Here is a 7,450-nt window from a genome sequence, read left to right on the forward strand (position 1 = left end):
ACACCTACGTGTTTTGTTATTATAATTCTTCCATTGTATTAAAAATGACATGAATATATAATTAAATGTAAAACATTTATACAATTATTAAAAGAATTAAAAGTTTTCTATGTATCATTTTTATTCGTGTAGAGAATTATCTGGCAAAAATATTTTGAACATACATTACGTTACTATTTTAAAAATGATGAGTTATTTTTAGCCTATTCTATAATCGTATTGCGAATGAAAAATCATTTAACGTGTGTGTCCATTTCGCTGACGTCAGAGTTATCGTGTGGGTGAGCTTTAAACACGTGACAGTTTTTCTAAAGGTTATAAAAATGATAAATGCTTTAAGTGTTTGTTGTAAATGTAAGCTACAGTAGAGTAAGTTAACAGTTAATATCAAAATCATTATTGTTATCAATTAATATGAAATTTATGTTGCCATTTAGAAAATTTGATGAATAATACGCTTCGATCTTCTGGAAGTGATGCCTTACTTGTGTTTTCCTGATAGAAAGGGAAGTCATGATGCATTTTCGTCAATTAGTGAATGTCCGAAGAGTTCGTTCCATTCAACACAGGATATTGGTTGACGTTAAATAACATTTTGGTTTCCATGCCAACAAATACAAGTCATAATGAACAATTTTTTTATATGAAAGATTCATTTATAAAAAAAATATTTCCGCAAATATTAAAATTAATGTTGCATTTTTAACGAACAAAATATTAGAAGTTTATTTCGTGTATTAAATTGGTTACTTGATTTATTCGTTTAGCTTCCTAATCGTCTTTCAAATATAATTTTTGATTTATTATATAGATTAAAATAAATGAAAAATTTAACTTTATTCATTATTAATGGGGGAAAAAAGTTGTTATTAATTTAACAAATGATATATTATTTAATATTTAATGAATTATTTATTAATAAGAATAAGTCATAAGAGATAAATCTGATACAAAATTCAATAATTTCTTTTCAGCGGATATAAAACATTTATAAACTAACTGAAATTGTAAAATATATATTATAGGATATTAAATTATTTATATAAGTATTTTAACATCTGAGATTTATATATATAGTGTATAAATCATTACATTCAACAGTTGCCTTAAATATACAGTACAACGCATATAAAATTAATGTGTATATGGGGAAATACATAATATAAATAATTATTATCATCACTTAAACTGAAGATAAATTTTTAAAAATATGCAGCCAAAAGTATATAATTACATTCTCATTTATTTTAAATAAAATCACACGTTAATTTTTTAACTGATTAATCGCATTTATTACCATTTGAAAAGAATTTTTATCTTAATGTATGCTGATGCTGTCTACTGAATACTTAATTAATTATTTCATCAGAAATGCTTTATTTATTTATTTATTTTTATAAAATTAATGACTTGTAAATTTTTTTAAAGTAATACATTTTAACATACCACAAAAAATATAAATTTTATATATTTATAAATTAGGAGTAATTGGCTTTATTAATTTTAATAAGATTTTATTTATAAATACCCAAAGAAAGGTACGAATTAAAATAAATCAATTTACTTTATAATTTTAAAAACATTTTATACTCATAAATTAAAGTTTTTTTTATTGATGCGACTCTTTAAACTAGTGTAAAAAATATGAAAACTTTAGTAAAAATAAAAATAAATTTAATTAATGTAATTTTTTATCATATATTTAAAAAAATAATAATAATTAAAAATATAATTATAATTTTTTAATGTATTAAAATACTTATATCAATTATAACTGTGGAATAACACAGAATTTAAAGAAACTGGCTTGCGTTTTCCTTTACTAACTGTTGTACAGATTTGTAGAAATTGAAGAAAGTATTTAAATAATATAGTTTATTTTTTATATCAAGCATATTTTATTATTGTTTTAAATTATAACATATATTGGAAAATGCTCAATAATCAGTCAAATGCATCGCCATCATAAAATCGATCGATTCTATCCATATAAGTCATAAGATAAATATAAAGATCAAACAACGTTCTTTCGACAAATAAACAAGCCATTCGATAACACGAAAATTCTTATTATATATATTATTAACTTTAAATATTTTACTAAATAATATATAATACAAAGTTTTTAAAAATGAAATTTATAATATAAAAATATTTTAAAGATTTATAACTATTATAAATTGAAGGTATTTAAAAATTCTTAATTGTAAATTGCAATCTCACCTTAATATTAAAGTGTATGACTTGAAACCAACGCAAACTACAAGAGTACTGGTTTCTCTGACGTCACGAGTGAAGTGCGCAAGACGAAGAAGTCAACCAATAGAAGATTAAATAAGTCACGTGAATTAAAGAGCGTCAACAGTTGGATGGTGATGAAAGAATCTTCATGGATACGGTGTGGATGACATTGAGTGGATGATAGTGCGTGGGGTGCTTATAACTGTGTAGGAGTAATAACTGACGTAATACTGCTTTCTAGCAAGTCTTTTGTTGTCTTGGATTGTGGCAAGCATTCCAACAAGAAAATATATTTATTTTCTAAAAAAAAAATATTTGTTAAAACGCCTATAACAATTAAGGTATTTCAGGTTATTTAATTTAATAACTTTTATAATTAAAACATTTCTATTTTTTAATATATTAATTTTTTATTTTATATCTAATTTTGCATTATCATTATTATTGTTATTTTATTTTATTATTTTTTAAAATAATGATTTACTGCATTTTATTAATTCAATACGAAATATGATAGTGGCTAAATTACATGTTTATAAACGAAATGTGCAAATTAATTAAATTAAATTTACAGATGTAATTTCCTGTTTAAATTATTTTAATTAAAATGAAATATTGATTATCTTTTGCTATTATTTTTAATTAAGTACATTGAGCATGATACATATCTGTGGTGTTATCTGTTGTGTTTAAATTGAAGAGAAGAAATGTAAGTGCAGAAAAATAATAATTCATACTTAATTAATGTGTCACTGAAATTATAATTAATTCTATTAGCTAATTAACATATTTTGGAAATAAATATCAGTTATCTTTTGTCGTTATTTGCAATTAAAGAAGCAAAAGATAAATTATTATTATTATTATTATTTTAAATTTAAGTAATTTAAAATGAAAAAAATAATTTTTTAATTATTATAATATAGCAAACTAAATTTTCAAACTATAATAAATTAGCAAATAAATTAAATTAATTAATATTTTCAATCATTGTTTAATTTTAACTAATTATAAAATCATAGCTAATATAAAATAAGATAAATATTTTATTTTTTTATGCTTTTACAGATTTAATATAAATAAATAAATAAATATATTATTTTATTTGTGAATATTCTGCTTGAATATTTATGAGTTTGTATATTATTTAAAACTACGTGGGATTTTATTTTATTGATGATTTCAACAGATTCTCCAACTTGATGGTTACTACTCGCTATCTACGTTATGGCATCTGTCACTTTTCCTTTCAAATTTATAAATATTTTATCATCATTTATAAAAAAAGTATAACATTTTATATTTATAAATTTTATACGTTTTATAAATTTATTACTTTTATTTATATCTAAAAAATTATTTTTTGAGTAAATATAACTTATTTGTGGCTACATGAACTAAAATCAATTTTATGTTTTCAACAAATATTTTTAAAAGAAAAAAAAAAAATTGATTTTGAAAACTAAAATGAAAATTTTTGTATTAAATATTTTTAATTTTTAATTTTAAAAATTGTAAAATCAAACTAAATGTATATAAATATAATTCAATATGTAAAAAATATATATAAATGCATCTAAAAATGGGAATAAAAACACAAAATTAAACTGTTTAAATATTTTAAAATTAAATTAAGAAATAATTTTACATAGAAAACTTATTTTATTATATAAATAAACATTACAATAATATTTGTTTAATGGTAGAATATCTACAATTTATATTGTTTAATATATGAATACATGTTTCATTCCATGGATACAGTAAAAGGAAATTTAACACTGAAGTTATTGAACCACTATTTCAATTCTTTACTAGTGCGTTTCGGCTATAGTTTCAAACTAATTGACTTGTTGATAATATTATTGTTATTCCTTCATCCAAATTAATACAATTTATTCGAGTGATCTTAATATGAGACTAAAATTATACCGTTGGTAAGTTAGAAAGTGTAATTAATACACTGAAGAGCATACCAATCGAAGTATAAAATTTCGAAGTATTCATTTGTGTTACTTAGTTTCTGGAACCTTAATTCAGACTTAAGATACTAATAATAAAGAAATTAAATTGTTTTAATTCATTAGAATAAACTAAACACAAGTTTAATGAAATTATTAATTATGCTGTTGTTTAGTATTTAAATAAGTATCGAAACAAATTTTTTACGAAACCAAAAGTTTGCAAAAATTTATCACTAAATAAATTATTTTATTAATTAATATAATTTTTTAAATAACACTTTATTGATGCAAGTCAATATATATTTTTAACTATCTTATTTAATTTCACTTCTTTATAAGTAATAATAGAAAAAAAAATGTATGTAAACAAAACCTTTTTGGTGATTTTTATTAAGTAATTAATCGAAAAATCGTCATGTCATTAAATACTGTAGCCACTTACTAACTGAGACTGTCGAAAACATGAAATATTTTCGATGTTTCTTGATAAAATTTGCATAATTTACCACATATATAAAGTAATTTGATGGTGTTCAATTGCTTTATATTTCTATTAAAATTAATGTTTTGCTGACGTTTTAAATAATTTGAAGTGGTATAAGTACAATTTGTGAATAAATTAAAACTGCTTCTCATTAAATATTCATATCAAAATAAACAGCAAAGAAAATAACATAGTATAGAAAAATTACCGATATGTTTTACAAACGAGTTATTATTAATCTCAGTTATATTTAAGATAAGTTAAAAGAAATGCGATATTTTTAATATAATATATCATAAAGTAAATAAATTTTTTAAATTTGTTCTTAAAACATTTTGGAAAACACGTTTAAAATCTCTCTCTTTTTTTTTGCGATATAAAGGGCAATCTAAAGAATAAAATTTATTGTATTATGTGGAAAATTTTAGATAAGATTCTAAAAATAAATTATCATCATTTGATGTATCGTAAAAGTAAGATTTAATTTGAAAAAATTATCCATACAATTTTTATAAAAGTATTAAAAATGATCACAATGTATCGGAATAAGATGGCTAATAATTTATGCTTTTCCTGTATACTGTATACTGATTCTAAGTTTCCGAGTCAAGTTCCTAATTGAGACAGATTGCACCTCTCCACTTACAATAAAATCCATTCAAAACGTGTGCAGAGAATTGGAATGGTTTTTGTAAGAAGAAAATATTTCTGTAACCTTTAGAGATCCTCCAGATCTCTAGGGGGTACTTTAAGAGTACCAATAAGACACAAAAACCTCTCCTCGTGATATCTTCCACTTTAATCCTCTATTTGCATTATTTTTTAAAATATTTTATAAATGCAACAAATGAATATAAGAAATTATATGGAAAGAAAATGTGTAACAGTAAGTTGTAGAGTGTGATTCAGTTACTGGTCGAGAGAACTGAAGATTCATCATAACAATTATTCAAGTTCAATTTTCTTGGCTATTCTCAAAGGATAGGACGTAGTTAATGACTACACGGAAAACAAGTAACCTTACACGTAATCGCCGGAAATGACGCTAATATGATTGGACAGTGAGAGAGATTCAACTAATCACAATGTAATCCTCATTTCTTACAATCTCGCTTATCGTTTCTTGTTTTCTGGTTTCATCAATCAAATATACGAAAGAACCTTATCTTTAATGATACTTATCTTCTTTTAGAATATCATAAATAGAAAACTTTATGAAGAAAATTATCTGATACTTATCTACATTTCAAATAATGAAAATATAAAAGAATTTTTTCAATATTAATGTATTTTAAAGTAAATTCATTCCCGTATCAAATTCCATTGATGCATAAAATGCACAAATAAAAAACAAAAGAAAATGTCGTTTATTATTTGTACATCTTATGCATAAATGAAATTTAATACGAGAATGAATTTACTTTAAAATACATTAATATTGAAAATATCATATGAAGAAAATCTTTTATATTTTCATTTTATCTAAACAATTATATTCTTATTTAAAAATCATATTTGAATTGTTTCACTTAAACCTCAATATAATCTCGAAAAGCCAAGTTAAAGATCGAATTATATTTGTAAGTATTTTGTAAAATAACTGAAAAAATTTTATGAAAATGTTATTTATTGGATTACCAGAAGAAAAAAAACTTCATAAATTCCTACAGATTTCTAAAGAATGTCGATTCTTACATTTAATGTTTAAGAGTAATTTGAGTTAATTTCGTTAAATTTTCTATCTTTCCGTAAAAGAAAGCTTTTTAAAATAAATATTACAGAAAATTTCCTTTCTCATAATATATATTTCAAATAAAAGAATTTTAGTGTACATTTTGATGACAATAAATCAAAATTGCGTAACACAGACAATAAAATTAATAACTGATACCAGTTCTTTAGGAAATAAAGCTAAAACTGAACTTCAAAAATTAATTCTTAAGCAGTATTATTGCAAATAGTAAAGATTCAAAAAACAGAATTATTAATTGAAAAGAAAAATTTGCTCTTATTGAGTTATTATTGATTTTAATTTAATAAATTTAACGATTTTTCTATAGACATGTCAAGAGAGAAAGAAAAGAATTTTTAGTGAAAAGTCATTATTAATTTTTTTATTAGTTTTATATTTAGAAATTGTGACATAATTCTTTTTTAAAATTAATTCTTTCAAGACTATGACAGCTTTGATGATATTTACACTTTTTATTACACGTAAAAAATTCAAAGGAAATGTCATATGTCCTAAATTAGTTTTATTACTTCGAGTTGCTATAAAAATAAAACAACCATTTCTAAAAAAAAAGATAAAAATGAACAGTCAAAACACATTCAACTTGATTTGGATTTTAAATTTATTTTTAAATAATCAATATTTATCTACGTTACTACAGATATCAGTTGCCTTTCTAAACCTGATAAAACAATTTTAAGATTTCACAATAATAATTCGTATTACACGATTACATTTAATGCTTTATTTTATAGAATATTTTTGTCATAAAAACTATTATAAATATTTGAACGTACAGTACAGTCAAACCTCCGAACAACAGCTACTGACGTTGATAAAAAGAAAATGGCCGTTGTTAGGAAGTTGCAACTATTTAGAGGTGGCCTTTGTTGGAGGTTCGACTGAATATTTATCAATAAGTAATATTTGCGTAAACGAATTACTTGTTTCACAATTTCACATTTACATTGGCAATAGGTTACAGTCACATTTGAAATGTAAATTTTATTATTACAAAAATAAAAAATA

At 22.1% G+C, this 7,450-nt stretch overlaps 1 protein-coding gene across 1 annotated transcript in view; it reads right to left on the reverse strand.

Annotated features, from left to right (window-relative positions):
* Positions 1 to 2,289, reverse strand: part of LOC136982911 (sodium-dependent neutral amino acid transporter B(0)AT3) — a 37,013-nt gene extending 34,724 nt beyond the window's left edge. The window contains exon 1 of the mRNA XM_067279474.1: positions 2,224 to 2,289. The gene's annotated coding sequence lies outside the window, so the exon portion shown is untranslated. The remainder of the gene's footprint in view (positions 1 to 2,223) is intronic.
* Between the last annotated feature and the right edge of the window lie 5,161 nt (positions 2,290 to 7,450).

The sequence above is a fragment of the Centruroides vittatus genome, unplaced genomic scaffold, assembly GCF_030686945.1.
Source record: "Centruroides vittatus isolate TY-2023 unplaced genomic scaffold, ASM3068694v2 contig_874, whole genome shotgun sequence".
Lineage (NCBI taxonomy): Eukaryota > Metazoa > Arthropoda > Arachnida > Scorpiones > Buthidae > Centruroides > Centruroides vittatus.